Below are 21,195 nucleotides of genomic sequence, written 5' to 3'. Positions count from 1 at the left end.
TCTCTGAAAGAAACTCTGTTCCTCAACTGCTTTCCTGGGTTACTGTAAGTCAGGATAGACCTGTTACTTGGAATAGTTGATAACAAAATGATGGCAGTAAGGCATCATACAACAAACATGTTCAAATGCCGACTGACAGAGGCTGAGGATGGAGACAGAGGCTCCTGGACAAAAGTTAACTCTCCATCTTTGGGAAATTGGACGGGGAAAGAATCTAGAGAAACCCAGGTTGGTGGAAGAATGAGTTAGCCTCTTACGTCTCATTACCTTAATTTTTTGATTCTTTTTTTTTTTTTTTTGCATACTTTAGGGGGCTGGATACCATTGTCCTATCATACGTGTATGCAGAATATCAAAAGGGAGTAAACAGGTTTTTCATTGGCTCAGTGTCTTTATAATAAGAAATCTGAAGAAATGAACTAAAATATAGTGGTACCTCGGTTTCCAAATGTAATCCGTTCTGGAAGACGTTTGAGTTCTGAAAGGTTCGAAAACAGCCGACAGCTAGGCCTCAGGATCTTGCACTCAGCGGAAGCCGCGTGACATGTTCGACTTCTGAGGCGTGTTTGAAAACTGAAGCATTTACTTCCGGGTTTACGGCGTTCATAAACTGAAATGTTCGTCAACGGAGACATTTGAAAACCGAGGGACTACTGTAACTACCTATGCAATTGTTATTAATACATGAGGACCATCAATTTCTTTTTAAGTCTTTCATTGTTAATTTCAGTGTAAGTTATGACTAGTTAGCATAAGTTAGCACTTTGAAGTCTGCTTACACTAATAATTGTTCTGTTGCTACATGTGGTCTCCCTTGCATTATCTTCCTTCCACCTTCAGGTTTCATGAATCTGAGAATCACTCCTGACTGGTTGGAGGAGGAGATGGATTGTTTCCTTTTGAGCCTAAATAATGGTAGTGATGTTAATGCCGTCATTGCCTTTGAATTACCGTTTGGATGTAGAACTCTTGCATCCAAGATGGTGTTTATATCCTGTAGGTGGGCAGATGTTTATTATACCTTTGTACAGTGTGATGGCTAAGAGCATGGAATCTGAACCAGACTCCTTGAGTTTGAATCCTGCTTCTGACTCTTACCTGATCTTGGGTAAGTTAATTCATTTCTGTGCATTAATTGTTGCGTCTGTAATAAGAATGATGATAGAACCCCGCTCACAGGATTGTTCTGAAGAATAAACAAGTGAAGATTAATAACGTGTCTGACACATGTTCTGTGTGTTAGTGATGACGATGAGCTGCACAGTCATCTGATCACACCGGATGTGTGTACTTGACGATGGAAGAGATATGTGACTGTGAACTTCCGCCATCTGTTGGTTACCTTTCAGCTTCTTTTTGGTGTGAGGTTGGAGAGTTACAGTTATTCCTGAAGGCAAAGAAATACATGAAATGTGCTCACACGGACCTTTGGACTTAATAGTAGAGGCAAAATTCTGCATCAAGTGTTATTTTTCAGTACTGTCTTTTCAATCAAGGGACGTATTGTACTTAAATCGATTTTAAGTTATGATGTCTCTCCTCAATTTGTGCCTGTCTTCTTTGCATCTTTTCCTTTCTCTCAAGGCAGTTTCTAATACGGATGTAATCCCTCAGTGTTAGCTCTATAAGTTTTCTCAAAACATCACTGCAGAGGTTGCTCAGAGATTGGGATGCTGAAATTTCTGGTGTGATTGAAAAGTGAGAGAGGACAAGACTTCCAGGTTTGGGGGCATAGTTGTTAATGGACTAATTAGTGCTTGGGGAAACATGCTGGGATCTTCAGAAGGAGCTAAAGAATTGCATGATTTGATGGAGAGGGTTTTAGAAATTTGTCATGCCAGTCTCTAGTAGAAATTTCAGTCTTCCAAGTATAGATAGGTAGGCAGGTCACTTTGGTACCTTGTTCTGCTTTCATTGGAATCCAGATCTTTACTCTGCCTGTCCTGGCATCTCCTACCTTTTCTAATGTGTCTTCTGGAACCACCACTCCTTTGAGAACATGTTTTTTTTTTTTTTTTTTTAAATTCTTTATCCAAAATATATTTATTGGGATGGCTCCTTACTCATCTTGATTCGGGGTGCTTTTAGTGCTGCTTTGTTCTGAAGGAGCCGCCTGCTGTAAGCATTATTTTTCCTCCTGCATACAGACAGAGGACAGTGAAGCAGCCACCACACAAAACTACCATTTGTGCATGGCTAAAGACAGTGGTGATTCGCATCCTGGGCACTTCACGGCCATGAAGTAGGAATTGGGGCTCTGCACCAGGTGCAGCTTCTTGTGTTTCCTCCTCTCCTCTTCTGGAGAGGGATAAAACAGATCCTTAGTGAGAGTCACGTTTTTGTGGGGTGGTCGTCACCTCCGGAAAAGCGAGCTTTTCTTTATATCACAACTTTGTGAATTTTTTCTCCCCTTTTTTGCACTATCAAAAAACCAGTGTTGATTTGCACAACCATGTTCATGGCAGCATTATTCATAATAGCCAAGAGGTGGAAGCAACCGAAATGTCTATTGACAGATGACTGGATAAAGAAAAGGTGGTATATACATACAATGGAATACTATATAGCCTTGAAAAAGAAAGGAAATTCTAACACATGGATGAATTCTACAACATGGATGAATCTTGAAGATACTATGATAAGTGAAATAAACCAGTCACAAAAGAACAAATACTTTATGATTTCATTCATGTGAAGTATGTAAAGTAGTTAAAAGTATAGAAACGGAAAGGAGAAGGACAGTTGCCAGGGGTGCGGGGAAGTCATTATTCAGTAGGTATAGAGTTTCAGTTTTGCAATATGGAGAAGTTTTAGACATTTGTTGCACAGCAATGTAAAAATACTTCCTGAATTGTACACTAAAAATGGTTAAGATGGTAAATTGAGTGTCATGTATTTTTTTGCATTAAGAAAAGAAATTAAAAAAAACAAAAACAAACACAAAAATGGTATCTCCCCTGATGATACTTTAACCTTGAATTTCCCTGCTGTACATGCTGAGTTGGACCGGTTCTTGTTTATAATGTGCTTCCGGGCCTTCACTCTTTCTTCCCTCTTGAATCTCATGTCATTTAATGACGTTACCCTCGTTCCAACTTCTTTGATGTCAGGTGTTCACCACTGGGACCCTCTTGTTTCTGTCCCCATGACTTCAGTGGTTGCCTCCGTCTTGCTTTGCCAAAAAACTGACTTCAGCCAGTTTTTGGATTATTTCACCTTTACTAAAATAATACAGGTACCATTTTAGAAAAAGGATAAATAAGGGATGAAAAATGAAAAAAATGTATCTACAGTTCAGGCATAACCCATTAGCATGCAACTTACACTCATCTCTTGCCTTGTAAATAATACCTTTTTATTTAACAACATATCAGGCCTATCTTCCCATGTAGCTAACGTTTCTGCTCTATCAGGTTTGGCCGTCTCAGTTCCAGTGGGATCGTTCCACCTCAGTTTGGCCACATTTTTGACCTTCTCCGTATCTCAACACGGTCTTCTTTCCTCCAGTCACAACCTTCTGTTTTTTTCCCCCGAGTCTCGTCATCTCCCTCGGGCACGTTCCACTTAATCTGACCCAAGAGCAAGAGGGCTGGGCTTGCTGATTGATCAGGGCACCCTTGGGCACAAGCTCTCAAGGGCAGCAGCGGGGTACAGGCGTGGCTCCCCGCTCTGTATTTCCAGACATGGCTTTTAGCTCAAACCCTGGTAATGTGGCGAGTGGTATGTGCACGTAGATGAAATGTCTGAGACTGAGATCCAGCTTTTCCACTTCACAGGCACTTCAGTGTCCTCATCTGCTCTTTGTGTGGTTGCTGTTAGTGACAAACACACTGATACCCCGAAAGTGCTTGAAACAGGGCCCAGCATTGTAACAACCACTTCGTAAATGGTGTCAGCTGGTATTTTTACTAAAGAGAGATTTAGAATTGATGATGATTTCTGAACACCACTCAGATCGGTATGTTTCATTCCCACTGACATCCTCTCAGTTTAGATGCCTTGTCCCCACGACAGTCTCATAACTGCTCCTGTCTGCACAATTGTACGCCTCCGATTCATTCTTTACACTGTAGCCAGAGGGAGTTTTCTGAAATACAAATCTAATGAGGAGCCTCCTCTGACCGAGACCCTTCAGTGGACTCTGACTGGACGACCCTTTTCCTCTTCCTCCCAGGCCTTGTGAATGGCTACCCCACCCATCTTCAAGATGCAGGGGAGCTATCGCTGCTCCAGAAGGACCCCCACAGCCTCTCTTGCCTGCCAAGCCTGGGCTAAGTGTCTCCTTCCTCGGCCATGGCAGATCGTGCCTTGTACTGTGATATCCTCCTCTGCTTTCCCCATTCATCTGCAAGCGCCTCGAGGGCAGGAGACAGTTGTCCTGCATCCTCAGTCTCTGGTGTTCAGCTGGACCATGATCCCTGATATGAATAGTTTCATTTCTGAGAATCTGTTTTCTTCCCCTATGGCTGCTCTCAGTTGTTCCATGTTGACTTTGGAGAGTTTCAGTCCAAGGGTGGATGTTTGTTGACGTCCTCACGTTCTCACTCCACTGTACCTCTTTTTGGTCACCAGTCTCTTCTTCATAACCTCGATGTTCAGAACCTTCTATCCTTTTGTGGTTTTTCTCTTCTCTTAACAGTAGTTTGTCTACTTCCCTATAATTATACTTACCACCCTTGGCTGAAATTAGTGAATTGTTCTAGTGTCTGCTTTCTCTTGGGATTGTGAGCAACTCCGTGGGTAGGGACATTGGCTTCTCAGCCTCCCGTTTCTATAACATCTTGGTTTAGAAGGATTTTGGGAAGTAGTAGTTAACCTAAATCCAAAGCTTCAAGGGGGGAGGTCAAAGCAACCCATTTTTAGGAAGCCCATTATTCATACAGTAGTGAAGTTTGCAATTTTAGAACTCTTATATAGAGGTTGTCCTTAACTGTTTCTAGGACGTATGTCAAGCTCAAATATGCAACGAATGCTTTATATATCTAATTTTATGTGTTACCTGAGGATGATGAGGATTGGTTCTGGATGACAGCTCCAGTTCTCGATTCTTCTTTTGTAACGTGGGTATAATAATACCGGGGTGCCAAAAAATGTATATAAGTGGACACTGGTCAACGTTGCTCAAGCAGTAGTTCGCCATAATCAGAAGTGTCTGGATGCTGATGGTATCCACGTTGAGCACCTCTTGTGATTGCAGACGTCAAACGTGACTTGCATTCAGCTGTTGTTATCGGTATATATTGAGTATTACAATTTTAATAATTTTTTCCTTTCTTAAAGCGTGTATACATTTTTTTTTGCACTCTCTGTAATATCTACCACATAAGGTTGCTGTGAAGATTAAATGAATTAATTCTTATAAAGCACTTAGAGAAATCCTGGCACATAGTTAACATTAAAAAAAAGGTAGCTATTATTGCTCCGTGGCAAAGTGTTTTATGCACATTTTATGTGCGGTGTCTTATTTTATTCACATATTAATTCAAGGCATTTCCCCTCCATTTTTGGAGGCTCACGATGTCAAGTAACTTCTTTAAGATCACACAGCGCTAAAGTGGCAGAGTCGGGGTTTGACCTCAGTTTTATTTGACTCCAAAGTCCATGTTCTTTTCACTCTGCTGTCCTTTTAGCAGGGCAGCCAGCGCGGCCCAGCATGGCCAAGGCTAACATTGTTTTGCACGTGAATACGTGGGATAAATGGCTCAAATTTGTCTTTGTGGTTCCTAGTCTCTGTATATATTTGACTTTTGTAATTTGCAGAACTGGATATTGTGTTAGGAATCTGATTCTATCCATGCAGAGCAGAGTTTGGCAACCTCCACAATATTGGTATTTGGGGCTGGATAATTCTTGGTTGTGGGGGCCGTCTTGTGCATTAGAGGATGCTTAATGACATCCCTGGCATCGACTCACCAGCTTCCCATAGCATCTTCTGTCTCCCGGGTGTGACAACTTGGTGGGCCAAATGTCCCCTGTGGGTCAAAATTGCCCCTGGTGGAGAATGACTGACTTGGAATATAAGTCTGCTATTCACTATGTCATTTGTCCCCAGGACATTTATATTTAAGAGGGGATAAACCTCAATTGAATCAGTCTTAATCAGCAAGTATTTCCAATGTTTACCAGTCTTTTTAAGCTTAGCCATCTGCCGCTGCTGCCTCCCTTGACTTGCAGGTCACATTATCTTCTTTTTTTTTTTTTTTTAAATTTTATTTTATTAAATTTATTGGGGTGACAATTGTTAGTAAAATTACATAGATTTCAGGTGTACAATTCTGTATTACATCATCTATAAATCCCATTGTGTGTTCATCACCCAGAGTCAGTTCTCCTTCCATCACCATATATTCGATCTCCCTTACCCTCATCTCCCACCCCCCACCCCTACCCCCCACCCCCCCTTACCCTCTGGCAACCACTAAACTATTATCTGTGTCTATGAGTTTCTGTTTCTCATTTGTTTGTCTTGTTCCTTTGTTGACATTATCTTCTAAGTGACTAAGAAAGCTTGCCCTGCCCACCTTGTATGAGTCTACTAGGGCTGCCATAGCAAACCACCATAGAGGGTGGCTTAAACAACAGAAATGAATATCATTACAGTCTGGAGGCTGAAAGTCCAAGATCAAGGCTTGGATTTTATCTGTTATAAACCTACTTGGCTTATCCCAGTAGCCTCTTCACAGTCTGCTTTGACTTTTGCTTCCCTTATAATCTATTCTCAGTACTGCAGCAAGGGTAGATTTTTATTTTTAAGTAAGTCAATTATACAGTTCCTTTACTCAAAACCCTCTAATAGCTGCCCAGCCCAGTTAGAGTAAAAATCAAAGTCCTAAGGTGCTACTGGATCTGCCCCCTCTTCGTTTTCTGACCTCGTCCCTTCCCATTCTCCGCACTCTTTCTTTTATGACCACACTGGCTTCCATGCTGTACATCAAACATGTCAAGGACACTGGATCTCAGGACCTTTGCACTTGCTGTTCTCTCTGGCTGATACCTATATCCATAAAGCTCACTCCCAAATTTACTTCTGCTCTGTAGTCTTAAGCCATCTTATGAATAAATTCTGTACGTTATAGGCCCTCAATAACTATTTGTTGAATAAATGAATAAATAGATGACCTGTTTTATCTCTTTAGAATATTTTAGGGTATCTTCTGATATTCCTAAATTTCACAATGATGCACATTAGTGTGGTTATTCTTTATCCTTTGTGTTGGGTACTTGTTGGACTTTCTCATTCTGGAAAGTGATATCCTTCAGTTCTGAAAGTTCTCTTGTGTTATTTCTTTGCTTCTCTCTTGTGTGTTTCCTTAGTTCTCTATGTCTAGAATTTTTTAGATTTTTGCTTGTTTTTCTCCTGTCAGGGGACTTTACTTCAACTTCTAATCCTATCTATTGAATGAATATACTTTACAATATCTGGTGTTGTGGCATACCATTTTCTTTAAATATTTTTTATTTTTTAATTTATCAATTATAGTTGACACATAATATTAGTTTTGGTTGTACAACATAGTGATTGGACATTTATATAACTTGTGAAGTGATCACCCCAATAAATCTAGTACCTATCTGACACCATATATTGTTATTACAGTATTGTTGACTATATTCCCTATGTTGTACTTTACATCCCGTGACTATTTTTATAACTGGCAATTTGTACCTCTTAACCCCTTCCCGTTTTTCACCCATCCTCCAAGCCCCACTCTCATCTGGCAACCATCAAAATGTTCTCTGTATCTATGAGTTTGTTTCTGTTTTGTTTGTTGTTTATTTTGTTTTTAGATTCCACATATAAATGAAATTGTGTGTCGTACATACTATTTTCAATCATTCCTGTTTTAGTAATTTTCTTTTAAAAATACAAATTGTTCTTGCATCACAGGTACAATATCTTCTTTCCTCTTTTGAAGATATTAATTATATATTTTTAAAGCTTTACTGCATTGCCACTGTTTCCAATTATGGAAAAGTGTTTGGAAGTGACTGGAAACTCTCGGTGGTAACAGAGCTTCAGTGAAGGCTTATAAGGTGATGACTTGACATTTTCATTGGTGGATCTCTAAATGTCAGTCTGTATAATTCTTTTCCCCTGTGCAGGTCAGTTTCCCACAGAGAAAGAGACCTCTATCTCCTGCCTCAGGTATGTGTGTTGGAGGTGGGGGGTGGGTATGTATGTGGGAGGTGTAGCTCAGGATGGCTGCCAGCATTTCTGGGAGCCAGAGAGGAGGAGATAGGAGTCTCGAGGCTCCACACCAGAGTTCTACTGGTTTATTCTCTTTTCAGTGAGATTTCCTTGCTCCTACTTTCATGTGGACCTGCTGTCCTTCAGACCGGAATCGCTCTTGGTCAACCTCTCTAGAGGTTAAAAGTCCAGTCTTGGGTTGTTGTGGGGCAAGGAATACACCAGCTGTGGGGCATCATTTGAACTCTTCTTCATACAAACTTTCACACTATTTTTCCATTTTCAGCCTGATCATACTTGGAGTTGCAAAGGTACTTGCTCACCACTCCCTGAGCATGCTGTAAAATATTTTTTTTTTTTTTGGTATCTTTTGACCCTCCCCATCCCAAAACCTATGTTTTAGTTTCCTCCACTCTGCTAAGTCAGTGACACTTGCCCAACTGCTTAACAATTTCCAAAACGTCGACATGTCCAATCTGCTGGTATCTCTTAGTCTATATTTTTTTGTGCATTTATAAATTAAAAACATTTTAATGGTCTTTTTTTGAGGGGAAACTGGTACATATATGTGTTGAATTTGCTTTGTTTTTCTGCAAATCCATTCTTCTTCCTGAAACTCGCAACCTCCCTGGCTTCTATTCTGTCACTCTCCCCTGATTATCTTCTTCAGTTCTGTCTAGTCCTCCTCTCTGCTTTTCACGGACTGCTCTTATTTTGCTTTTCCCTTCAGCAGTGGTCTTTCCCAGCCCTCGCTTACTAGTTCTACTTTTATTCTTGTGTTATGTATTTTGATAAAGTGACCTCCATATTGTGTCATGGTTTTATTAACCCCTGTAGGTGAATAACTCACATATCTCTGTCTCCTGCCCTGACGTGGTCTCCTAGTTCCACATTCCAGTAGCCAGTTATCATGTGGACCTAGCCACTGAGTTGTCCCATAAGCATCTTCTATCATTCAGTATGCACAAAACAGAACTCAGTGTCTATTCTCCGCTCGCGCCAACCCCTTCTTCTACATGTCATACATAGTCCCAAGGTGGAGGTCATCTTAACCTCCTACCTTTTTTTCCTACTCCGTAGATCCAGATGACCACCAAATCCTACCAAGTTTTCCTCCCGCATATTTTCTTGAAAATCCATCTCCTTCCTTTGTCTCCATGATGTCTGCTCTCATAACTTCCTTTCTGCTCGACCGCCACAGCCTCCTAACTGCCACCTGCTTCTGTCTTTTCCCTTTTAAATTTATCCTCTGCTCATGTACCAGAGTGACCTATCCAAAGCATAAATCTCAGCATATAGCTCCCCTGCTACAACCCCTTCAGCGGCTCCCCTGTGTGGAATAAAATCTATGTTCCTTGGCGCGGGATACAAGGCCTTCTCCGGCCTGGCCCTCGTTCATCTCTCCTGCTTCATTTTGTTTCACTCCCGGCCTCACATGTTCACTCTTGTAGTACAGAACTGCCTGCTTTTATCTCCTCCCTTTAGGTTTCTTGCTTCTGCACCTTTGCTCCTGTCATTTTCTCTGCCCCATACCTTTTTTATTTCACTTGACAAAAATGGATCTTATACCTTCTTCAAGATATAACTCATCATGCATATTCTTCCCCAAGAAGGAGCTTCTTATTTCTCTGGTTTTGTGAAGTATCCCTTCTCTGTGCTTCTATATATCCATGTGTGCACACCACCATTCTAGCATTTAACACATATATGTGCATGTGTTAGACACACACACACACACACACACACACACACACACACACACAGCTTATATAGACCTGGTCTTATATTAATTTTTGCTCCAAAAGACTCCTTAGAGCTGATTGTCTGGCTGGGTCTTATATAGTATAATATAAGACCAGGTCTTATATTAATTTTTGGGCTTGCTGATTGATCAGGGCACCAAAAGATGCATTAGAGCTGATTGTCCAGCTAGATCTTATTTTCGGGGTAACACGGTATACCAGGGTGCCAAAAAATGTATACAAGTGGACACTTTGGTGAGTGTTGCTCAAGCAGTAGTTTGCCTTAATCAGAAGTGTCTGGATGCTGATGGTAACCACTTTGAGCACCTCTTGTAATTGCAGAAGTCAAACATGGCTTGTATTCATCTTTTGTTATCGGTATATATTGAGTAATACAATTTTAATACAGTTTTCCTTTCTTAAAGTGTGTATACATTTTTTTGGTGCGCTGTGTGTGTGTGTGTGTGTGTGATATAAAGTTTGTTTCAGTGACCCTGGCAGACTGCAATTTTCCCCAGATAAGGAATTCTTCATTGTTTTCGATGGCTAGCACAGGGCTGGTATTCAGTAATTAGAGATCAAGTGGAAATGATCCTACATGTAAATTGTTTCTTGGTGGCTTAGAGCAGCAAGAGCTCCGAACTGAGGAAGAGTGTGGCAGGTGGTGGCATTATGGTTATGATGGGAACAGACTGTGGGACAGAGGTGATTATCTGGCCTTGGTTTCTCTTGCTACTTTGAATATTTCATGTGGTAAATGTTGGGGAAGGGTGTTTTCTGATATGAAAGTGTTGGATGGCAGGGAAGAGAGAATGCTCTGACACAGTTTTCCTTCTAAGTTGATGAGTTGAGCATGCAAAGAAAAGCTGGATGTGACTTGGGTCATCACCATGGGTTAACAGGTAGGATTTTATATTGTCAGGTGATCTAGAAGAGGGTTGGTAAAGTGTGTATGGATCCTACAAGTGCCTGGCAAGTGGGACTGGATTGGTAGAGAGACGGGCAGTGTTGAAATAAATGAAGAGTGACATTTACTTTCACCTTCCTCACATATCAAACTTCTCCTGGTCTGTTCCCAAATGTCTCTGGGCCATGTCCAGTTTGCAGATGGCAGTGGATATCCTAATGTTGCATGTAGGCTCCTCAAGACAAGCTCTCATAAATAGCTCCCATGCCCTGGGAGACGTGCCAAAATACATTTTCATGATGACTGCAGAGATGCGAAAAAGCAAACAGCACATTAGTGGCCTTCTGAGTTCTTGTGCAAATGGAGTGTGAAATTGTGGCTTGATGCTCCAAAGCTATACCTTTTTGTCTCCCTGATGATGATTAAGAGAAGCCTGGCTTGATTTGGTGGGAGGGTGTGTGCGTGTGTGTGGAGGTGGGGGGAGGCAGATGGACAGTGAAAGAGTGACTGGTGAGGGGGAAGGAGAGGAATGCACACACTCCTTCAACTGAGTGCTTCATTTGACCTTCAGGAAATTGGAATAGAGATCATGTGACAACGTTTGCCTGGAAATTAACTGCCTCTGTTTGTTCCAGACCCTGGGATTGATGAAAGAGCCAGGGGATTCTGACCACAGAATTATAATAAAGGGAAATGTCTCAAGCAATTATTAAATATTTAAAGAATAATTTCAACACTAGCTTGTCAGATGGAATGAATGAAATTGAAATGATTTTTAAACATTATTTCCAATGGCAAGGATAGAAATTCAGGGATGAAAATTACTCCGTGCCATAAAGAAAATATTTGAAATTTGTTTTTGTGACACTGGTGTTTCTGCATCACCTTTCATCCCAAATGTTAATTAAGGAACAGTATGCCCAGGAGGTGGATCAAATGAGGAATCCAAAAGAAAAGGACATGGTCAAGGTTTTTTTTTTTTTTTTTTTTTTTTGCAGTATCATTAAACCAAGGTGTGCAGAGGACAAGGGGACATTAATTCCCAGTTCAGTTGAGATATTCTCTATCCAAATAAAGGGAGGCAAGAGCTTTGTTTATAGTTTCTTTTCTTGTCTAGACTGGACAATGTGAGATGAATAGGTGGTAAAATATAATTATTTATCAGAGACGCTATAGAGGTTTTTCTTTACTGGATATAGTAAATAGTGTAGATTACCTTCCCAATCCTCATTCCTCCTTTCTTTTGATCAAAACCCTGAATTTGTTCAAGGACTCACTTCTGGTAGACTTCCAGTTGCCTACCCAATATCAATTTTTACTCACAGAAATTTAATTTCATTATGAGAAGTAAAAATGCCCAGCTAAAGAACTGTATTTTTCAGCCACTCTTTTTTAAAAATTGAAATATATTTGACATATAACACTGTTGAAATTTAAGGTGTACAATATGTTGATTTGACATATTTGTATATTGTAATATGGTTTTCATTGTACGAATAGTTAGCACATCTATCAGGTCACATAATTATTTCTTTTTTGTGGTGGGAATAATTCAGATCTAGTCTCTTGGCTTGTTTGATGATTATAATATAGTATTGTCTGTATTTAGTATAAGGTGCATTAGATCTCCAGGATTTGCCCTCTAGTTGCAAGTTTGTGTCCTTAGACAGCATCTCTCCTATTCCCCTCCCCCACCGCCCCCTACAGCCCCTGGTAAGCACCATTTTACTCTCTGTTTTTATGAGTTGCCTTTTTTAGATTCCACATATAAATGAGATCATACAGTATTTGTCTTTTTCTCTCTGACATCTCACTTAGCATAATGTCCTCAAGGTTCATCCATACTGTTGCAAATGGCAGGATTACCTTCTTTTTCATTGCTGAATAATATTCAATTGTGTGTGTATGTTTATGTGCACACACACACACACACACACACACACACACGTTCTTCATCCATTCATTAGTTGACAAGCTCTTAGTTTGTTGTTCCATATCCTGGATATTGTGAATAATGCTGCAGTAAAATAAACATGGGAGTGCATATCTCTCTTTGCTATCCTGTTTTCACTTCCTTTGGATATATACCTAGAAGTGGAAGTGCTGCATTGTATGGTAGTTCTGTTTTTGTTTTTTTGCGACACTTCCATATTGTTCCCATAGTGGCTGAACCAATTTATGTTCCCACTAATAGTGCATAAGGGTTCCCTTTTCTCCACATCCTCGCCAACACTTGGTATCTCTTGTCTTCTGAATGATGGCCATTGTAACACGTGTAACGTGATACCTCACTGATGTTTTGATTTGCATTTCCCTGATGATTAGTGATGTTGAGCACCTTTTCATGTACCTGTTGGCTTTTGGATGTCTTTTTGGAAACATGGCTTGTATTCATCTTTTGTTATCGGTATATGTTGAGTAATACAATTTTAATACAGTTTTCCTTTCTTAAAGTGTGTATACATTTTTTTGGTGCGCTGTGTGTGTGTGTGTGTGTGTGATATAAAGTTTGTTTCAGTGACCCTGGCAGACTGCAATTTTCCCCAGATAAGGAATTCTTCATTGTTTTCGATGGCTAGCACAGGGCTGGTATTCAGTAATTAGAGATCAAGTGGGAATGATCCTACATGTAAATTGTTTCTTGGTGGCTTAGAGCAGCAAGAGCTCCGAACTGAGGAAGAGTGTGGCAGGTGGTGGCATTATGGTTATGATGGGAACAGACTGTGGGACAGAGGTGATTATCTGGCCTTGGTTTCTCTTGCTACTTTGAATATTTCATGTGGTAAATGTTGGGGAAGGGTGTTTTCTGATATGAAAGTGTCGGATGGCAGGGAAGAGAGAATGCTCTGAGACAGGTTTCCTTCTAAGTTGATGAGTTGAGCATGCAAAGAAAAGCTGGATGTGACTTGGGTCATCACCATGGGTTAACAGGTAGGATTTTATATTGTCAGGTGATCTAGAAGAGGGTTGGTAAAGTGTGTATGGATCCTACAAGTGCCTGGCAAGTGGGACTGGATTGGTAGAGAGACAGGCAGTGTTGAAATAAATGAAGAGTGACATTTACTTTCACCTTCCTCACATATCAAACTTCTCCTGGTCTGTTCCCAAATGTCTCTGGGCCATGTCCAGTTTGCAGATGGCAGTGGATATCCTAATGTTGCATGTAGGCTCCTCAAGACAAGCTCTCATAAATAGCTCCCATGCCCTGGGAGACGTGCCAAAATACATTTTCATGATGACTGCAGAGATGCGAAAAAGCAAACAGCACATTAGTGGCCTTCTGAGTTCTTGTGCAAATGGAGTGTGAAATTGTGGCTTGATGCTCCAAAGCTATACCTTTTTGTCTCCCTGATGATGATTAAGAGAAGCCTGGCTTGATTTGATGGGAGGGTGTGTGCGTGTGTGTGGAGGTGGGGGGAGGCAGATGGACAGTGAAAGAGTGACTGGTGAGGGGGAAGGTGAGGAATGCACACACTCCTTCAACTGAGTGCTTCATTTGACCTTCAGGAAATTGGAATAGAGATCATGTGACAACGTTTGCCTGGAAATTAACTGCCTCTGTTTGTTCCAGACCCTGGGATTGATGAAAGAGCCAGGGGATTCTGACCACAGAATTATAATAAAGGGAAATGTCTCAAGCAATTATTAAATATTTAAAGAATAATTTCAACACTAGCTTGTCAGATGGAATGAATGAAATTGAAATGATTTTTAAACATTATTTCCAATGGCAAGGATAGAAATTCAGGGATGAAAATTACTCCGTGCCATAAAGAAAATATTTGAAATTTGTTTTTGTGACACTGGTGTTTCTGCATCACCTTTCATCCCAAATGTTAATTAAGGAACAGTATGCCCAGGAGGTGGATCAAATGAGGAATCCAAAAGAAAAGGACATGGTCAAGGTTTTTTTTTTTTTTTTTTTTTTTTGCAGTATCATTAAACCAAGGTGTGCAGAGGACAAGGGGACATTAATTCCCAGTTCAGTTGAGATATTCTCTATCCAAATAAAGGGAGGCAAGAGCTTTGTTTATAGTTTCTTTTCTTGTCTAGACTGGACAATGTGAGATGAATAGGTGGTAAAATATAATTATTTATCAGAGACGCTATAGAGGTTTTTCTTTACTGGATATAGTAAATAGTGTGGATTACCTTCCCAATCCTCATTCCTCCTTTCTTTTGATCAAAACCCTGAATTTGTTCAAGGACTCACTTCTGGTAGACTTCCAGTTGCCTACCCAATATCAATTTTTACTCACAGAAATTTAATTTCATTATGAGAAGTAAAAATGCCCAGCTAAAGAACTGTATTTTTCAGCCACTCTTTTTTAAAAATTGAAATATATTTGACATATAACACTGTTGAAATTTAAGGTGTACAATATGTTGATATGACATATTTGTATATTGTAATATGGTTTTCATTGTACGAATAGTTAGCACATCTATCAGGTCACATAATTATTTCTTTTTTGTGGTGGGAATAATTCAGATCTAGTCTCTTGGCTTGTTTGATGATTATAATATAGTATTGTCTGTATTTAGTATAAGGTGCGTTAGATCTCCAGGATTTGCCCTCTAGTTGCAAGTTTGTATCCTTAAACAGCATCTCTCCTATTCCCCTCCCCCACCGCCCCCTACAGCCCCTGGTAAGCACCATTTTACTCTCTGTTTTTATGAGTTGCCTTTTTTAGATTCCACATATAAATGAGATCATACAGTATTTGTCTTTTTCTCTCTGACATCTCACTTAGCATAATGTCCTCAAGGTTCATCCATACTGTTGCAAATGGCAGGATTACCTTCTTTTTCAATGCTGAATAATATTCAATTGTGTGTGTATGTTTATGTGCACACACACACACACACACACACGTTCTTCATCCATTCATTAGTTGACAAGCTCTTAGTTTGTTGTTCCATATCCTGGATATTGTGAATAATGCTGCAGTAAAATAAACATGGGAGTGCATATCTCTCTTTGCTATCCTGTTTTCACTTCCTTTGGATATATACCTAGAAGTGGAAGTGCTGCATTGTATGGTAGTTCTGTTTTTGTTTTTTTGCGACACTTCCATATTGTTCCCATAGTGGCTGAACCAATTTATGTTCCCACTAATAGTGCATAAGGGTTCCCTTTTCTCCACATCCTCGCCAACACTTGGTATCTCTTGTCTTCTGAATGATGGCCATTGTAACACGTGTAACGTGATACCTCACTGATGTTTTGATTTGCATTTCCCTGATGATTAGTGATGTTGAGCACCTTTTCATGTACCTGTTGGCTTTTGGATGTCTTTTTTGGAAAAATGCCTACTTAGTTTTTCTGCCTATTTTTTTGATCAGATTGTTTTTTACTATTGAGTTGTATAAGTTCTTTATACATTTTGGATATTAACCCCTTATCTGATATATGGTTTGTAAATATTTCCTCCTATTCTATAGGTTGTCTTTTTATTTTGTTTATTTTTTTTAAATTAAACTTTATTGGGGTGACTATGGTTAGTAAAATTACACAGGTTTCAAGTGTACAATTCTGTAAGACATCATCTATAATATCACATTGTGTGTTCGCCAGCCAGAGTCAGTTCTCCTTATCACCATATATTTCACCCCGTTTACCCTCGTCCACCACCTTTGTTGATTCTTTTGCTGTGCAGAAGCTTGTAAGTTGATGTAGTCCCATTTCTTGACATTTGCTTTTGTTGTTTATGCCTTTGGTGTCATATCCAAAAATTCATCGCCCATGTTGAGGAGCTTCTTCCCTCCATTTTCTTCTAGGAGTTTTATGGTATCAGGTCTTATATTTAATTATTTGATCCATTTCAAGTCCATTTTTGTGAGTGGGGTAAGATAGGTGTCCAATTTCATTTGTCTGTATGCGTTTATCCAGTTTTCCTAGCACCATTTGTTGAAGAGACTATCTTTTCCTCATTGGGTATTCTGGGCTCCCTTGTTGAAGAGTAGTAGACCATATATGTGGGGGGTTCATTCTGGGCTGTGTATTCTGTTCCATTGGTCTATGTGTCTATTTTTAATACCACTACTATAGTGTTTTAATTACTACAGTTTTATATAGTTTGAAATCAGGACGTGTGATACTGCTGGCTTTGTTTTTCTCTCTTATGACTGCTTTGGCCATTCAGGGTCTTTTTGGTTCCATACAAATTTTAGGATTTTTTCCCCCCTATTTTTGTGAAGAATGCCATTGGAATTTTGATAGGAATTGCATTGGGTAGTATGGACATTTTAACAGTATTAATTCTTCCAATACATGAACACAGGGCATCTTTCCATTTGTGTCTTCTTTCATTTCTTTCAACAATATTTCGTACTTTCCAGTGTACAGCTCTTTCACTTCCGTGGTTAAATTTATAACTAGGTATTTTATTGTTTTTGATGCTATGGTGAACAGGATAATTTTATTTGTTTTTCAGATGTTTTATTTTTATTATATAGAAAAGCAACTGACTTCTGCGTGTTGATTTTATGTCTTGCAACCTAATCGAATTTACTGATTAGTTCCAACAGGTTTTTGGTTGGGTCTTTGGGATTTTTTATAAAAAAAATCATATCATTGCAAATAACAATAATTTTACTTCTAACTTTCAAATTTGGTTGCCTGGGCTGGCCCGGTGGCTCAGGCATTTAGAGCTCCATGCTCCTAACTCCAAAGGCTGCTGGTTCGATTCCCACATGGGCCAGTGGGCTCTCAACCACAAGGTTGCCATTTCAACTCCTCAAGTCCCACAGGGATGGTGGGCTCCGCCCCCTGCAACTAGCAACAGCAACTGGACCCGGAGCTGAGCTGCGCCCTCCACAACTAATACTGAAATGACAACAACTTGAAGCTGAATGGCACCCTCCACAACTGAGATTGAAAGGACAACAACTTGACTTGGAAAAAAGTCCTGGAAGTATACACTGTTCCCCAGTAAAGTCCTGTTCCCCTTCCCCAATAAAATCTTAAAGAAAAAAAAAAGAAAAGAAAAAAGACCCTGCTAAAAAAAAAAAAAAAAAATTTTGGTTGCCTTTTATTTCCTTGTCTTGCTTAATTGCTCTAGTTAGGACCGCCAGTGCTGTATTAAATAAGAGTGGTGAGAGTGGCATCCTTGTCTTGTTCCTTATCGTAGAGGAAACACTGTCTGTTTTTCACTGTTAACGTTAGCCGTGAGTTTGTTGTGTATGGTAGGGGTGATCATGTGACATAATTCTGGCCAGTGAGATGAAAGGGGGACTTGTTATGTGGGGGACTAGAAAAGCTCTTAAAAAGGGAGCAGTGTCATTTGGTCTCTTATTTCCCACCCATTTCCCATAAACTGTGAACGTGATGTCTGGTAACCATCTTGTGACCGATAGTCAGGTAAAGACTAAGATATACAGCTATGTCTGTTGGACATTATATCTGTGAGCCTCTGAACCAGTCCTAGCTCTCTTTTGGACTTCTTGGAACATGACACAATAATGAGCCCTGTTCTGTAATTTGGTCACTGTAATTTGGGTACCGTGTTCCGCAATGTCAAGCCCAGTCCTTAAGAGACACGGTGCCCACCAGAGCACATCTCCAGCTCTAGCTCATTTGTACACTGATTAGTCGAAGCCATAAGAAATTCCAGGCTCTTGAGTGCTTTAGGCTTGAGAATGTGATGGCAGCAATGAGATACGAAGAGGAGATGTTTTCCCCCAAAAGGAAAAGCTTCCCCATTCTTAAAAGAAACAATATCAGAAGGGATGGCATCTGCTTTTGTTGGGCACAGAGCCTAGGTCAGGATGTGATGCCTGGAACCACCAACGATGAGGGGAGCTGGTCTGGGGATAAAGCTGATACAATGAGGATGGAATAGTGGATATTTGGAAGGAACCAGATCCTTGACGACTGACAAACCAATCCTGGAGTTTTCCATTTTTGAGCTTCTGGCTTTGTGAAGTAATCAAATTTTTTTTTTTTTTTTAATTGTTTAGAGCAGGAGTTGGCAAACTTTTTCAGTTAAACACTTTAGACTTTGTAGGCCAATTCTGTAACTGTAGTGTGAAAGCAGCTGTAGTAGACAATATGTAAACAAATAAGCATGTCTGTGTTCCAATCAAAATTTATTTTCAAACACAGGTCTCAGGTGGTAGTTTGCTGAACTCTGGTTTAGACAGTTGAGTTGAGGTTTTCTGCTTCTTAACTGATCTGTATCTTACCTGATACAGATTTGGAGGTTGGAATGCATAAAATCTATCTAAAGCCTCCTCTAACTCAGAGGTTGGATAATTTGGAAAATTGACATAAAAGACTAGAAAGAAACAAGTTAAAAGTAGGAATGATAAAAGACATTCGTAGAACTGCTAGAGATAAAGCACTTGAAAAGTTATACCTGCCTCAGTTGAACAGGGTAGCAGGAACTATGTAGTCCTTAGCAGAAGGCTGGGAGAAGAAAGTTCCACACAATGTACATGCATTTAATTTTTTAAATTTCCATATATTTTTAGCTCATAAACAGAAAAGCTAGAAATATATTTAAGAAAAAAGTGTGCTTATTATCCCACTTCCCAGACGTAAATCTTGTTACAAAGATGTAAACATAGACTTTTTCTTTTTTAAAAAAATAATTGTACTGTACATGCTGACTTGTAGTTTGTCTTTTCTACCTTAACCATGGATTCTGAACAACTTACAAGATTTACACACCATCATTTTGAAAGTTGCTTAGTAGCCCATTGTCTAAAAATAGCAATTGACTTAACTGGTCACTTATTCTTTGATTTTGGTTTTCCCTTCCTCCCCCATCCTTTGCTAGTATATAATAATTTTGAAATGTTCTATTTGCTGTTAGGAAGTTCTGTCCCATTCCTTCCCTAAATCCTTCTTGTTTCAGATGAGACCTTTTCCACTTCCCTGAAAATGTCAAGCAGTGGGTAAAGGGCAATTCAAACATGTTTCAGTTTAGCAATCAGAGACGCATCTTCTATTCCACTCTGAGCGAAATCCTAATGAGGTCATTTGACCAGATGGGCACTCCTAAGCCTCCAGGGATTTCAGCAGCGGTTTCTGCTCTTCTATTTAGTCTTCTGGCTGTAGTTCTCCATGTTGCATACAATCTTAAGTTGTAGGGTAGAGCTAGCTATTGATCAAAGTTAGTTAATAGTAGTGGGTTCCAGATCTACCTCCGTGCTTTCCCTCTTCACCCCCCACCTCTGCATCTGAAGATGGTCTGAATCATTCGCAGGAGCAGTTCAGCTTATACGTTTTAGTTTGGTATTTTGTCATCAACTTGTGTACTCATGTTCGTTGGACCAGATGGAACAGAAAAACTGTGTCCTTTATAATTGAAGGATACATCCTCTAATTTTTCTGTAGTATTAGGGAGGAATGCTGCATAAATAATATAAATAGCATTCATATTTAACTTTAGAATGAATCTGAGACCCAGAGGAGGAAAGAAACTTGCCTTCTAGTGATGCACAGCTCGATAGAGGTAGGGCAGAAGGAGGATCCAAGTGTCCTGGGGATTCTCCATTGGACCCCAGGGGGTCAGAACATACCGAGAGGGCAGTCTCTTTTGGGAAGTGCTCATCCAGTGTCCCAGACTTGTGGATGGGGTGGGGAGTTGAGAGAATAAGAGCAGCAGACATAGTACACAAAGAAGGAAGGTTCTGGGAAAAAATAGCAAGTTAACATTAAAATATTTTGTAGCTAAACATCCACTGACATGAAAAGACATCTGTTTTATATATTAATATAAAATGAAAATTTTAGATTTGAGGTAGAAAGCATGATTCCATTTTTTTATTAACAAACTAACTTCATATAGGTCTATCTATCTATCTATCATCTATCATCAATCATCTATCTGTCTACCGAAAAAGTTTTATTTTAAGGTGTTAACAGTGGTTATTTTGGGGTATTGGAAACTGGAGTCTTTCCTTCTTATTGATCAACCGTATTTTCTAATCTTTTATAATAAACATGTATAACCTTTCCAGTAAGAAAAAGTTATTTAAGAAAAAAGGCACATACAAAGTTATAGGTCATATTTTGAAAGCCTATCTATGTGTCACTAAGACATAAGGAGCATTTTCAGACACTGTTTTGAATTTTGAATGAAGAATAGTTCTTTCAGTGAGAGCACCATTCACATGGGATCTTTTGCATGTTATGCTTTCTTTGTAGTCTTCACATCTTGTCCTCCTCATATCTCTTGAGGACAAGAATCTATGTTTCAATTACCCAGTTGTCAGTGGCCTAGAATTTTTTGTTTTTATTTTGAATAAATAACTTTATCTGAATACTGGCCAAGGCTGAAATTAGTGAATGAAAGGACAGCAAATGGGACACTATGTGTAAATCTTAAATCTTGGATGGGGTAGAGGAG

The 21,195-nt window shown here is 39.6% G+C and overlaps 1 pseudogene; it reads right to left on the bottom strand.

Annotated features, from left to right (window-relative positions):
- Positions 1-2,084: 2,084 nt before the first annotated feature.
- Positions 2,085-2,341, bottom strand: LOC109455076 (small ribosomal subunit protein eS27; annotated as a pseudogene).
- Between the last annotated feature and the right edge of the window lie 18,854 nt (positions 2,342-21,195).

Source organism: Rhinolophus sinicus, linkage group LG06, assembly GCF_036562045.2.
Source record: "Rhinolophus sinicus isolate RSC01 linkage group LG06, ASM3656204v1, whole genome shotgun sequence".
NCBI classification, from domain to species: Eukaryota; Metazoa; Chordata; class Mammalia; order Chiroptera; family Rhinolophidae; genus Rhinolophus; species Rhinolophus sinicus.
This window is presented reverse-complemented; position numbering and strand designations above follow the sequence as displayed.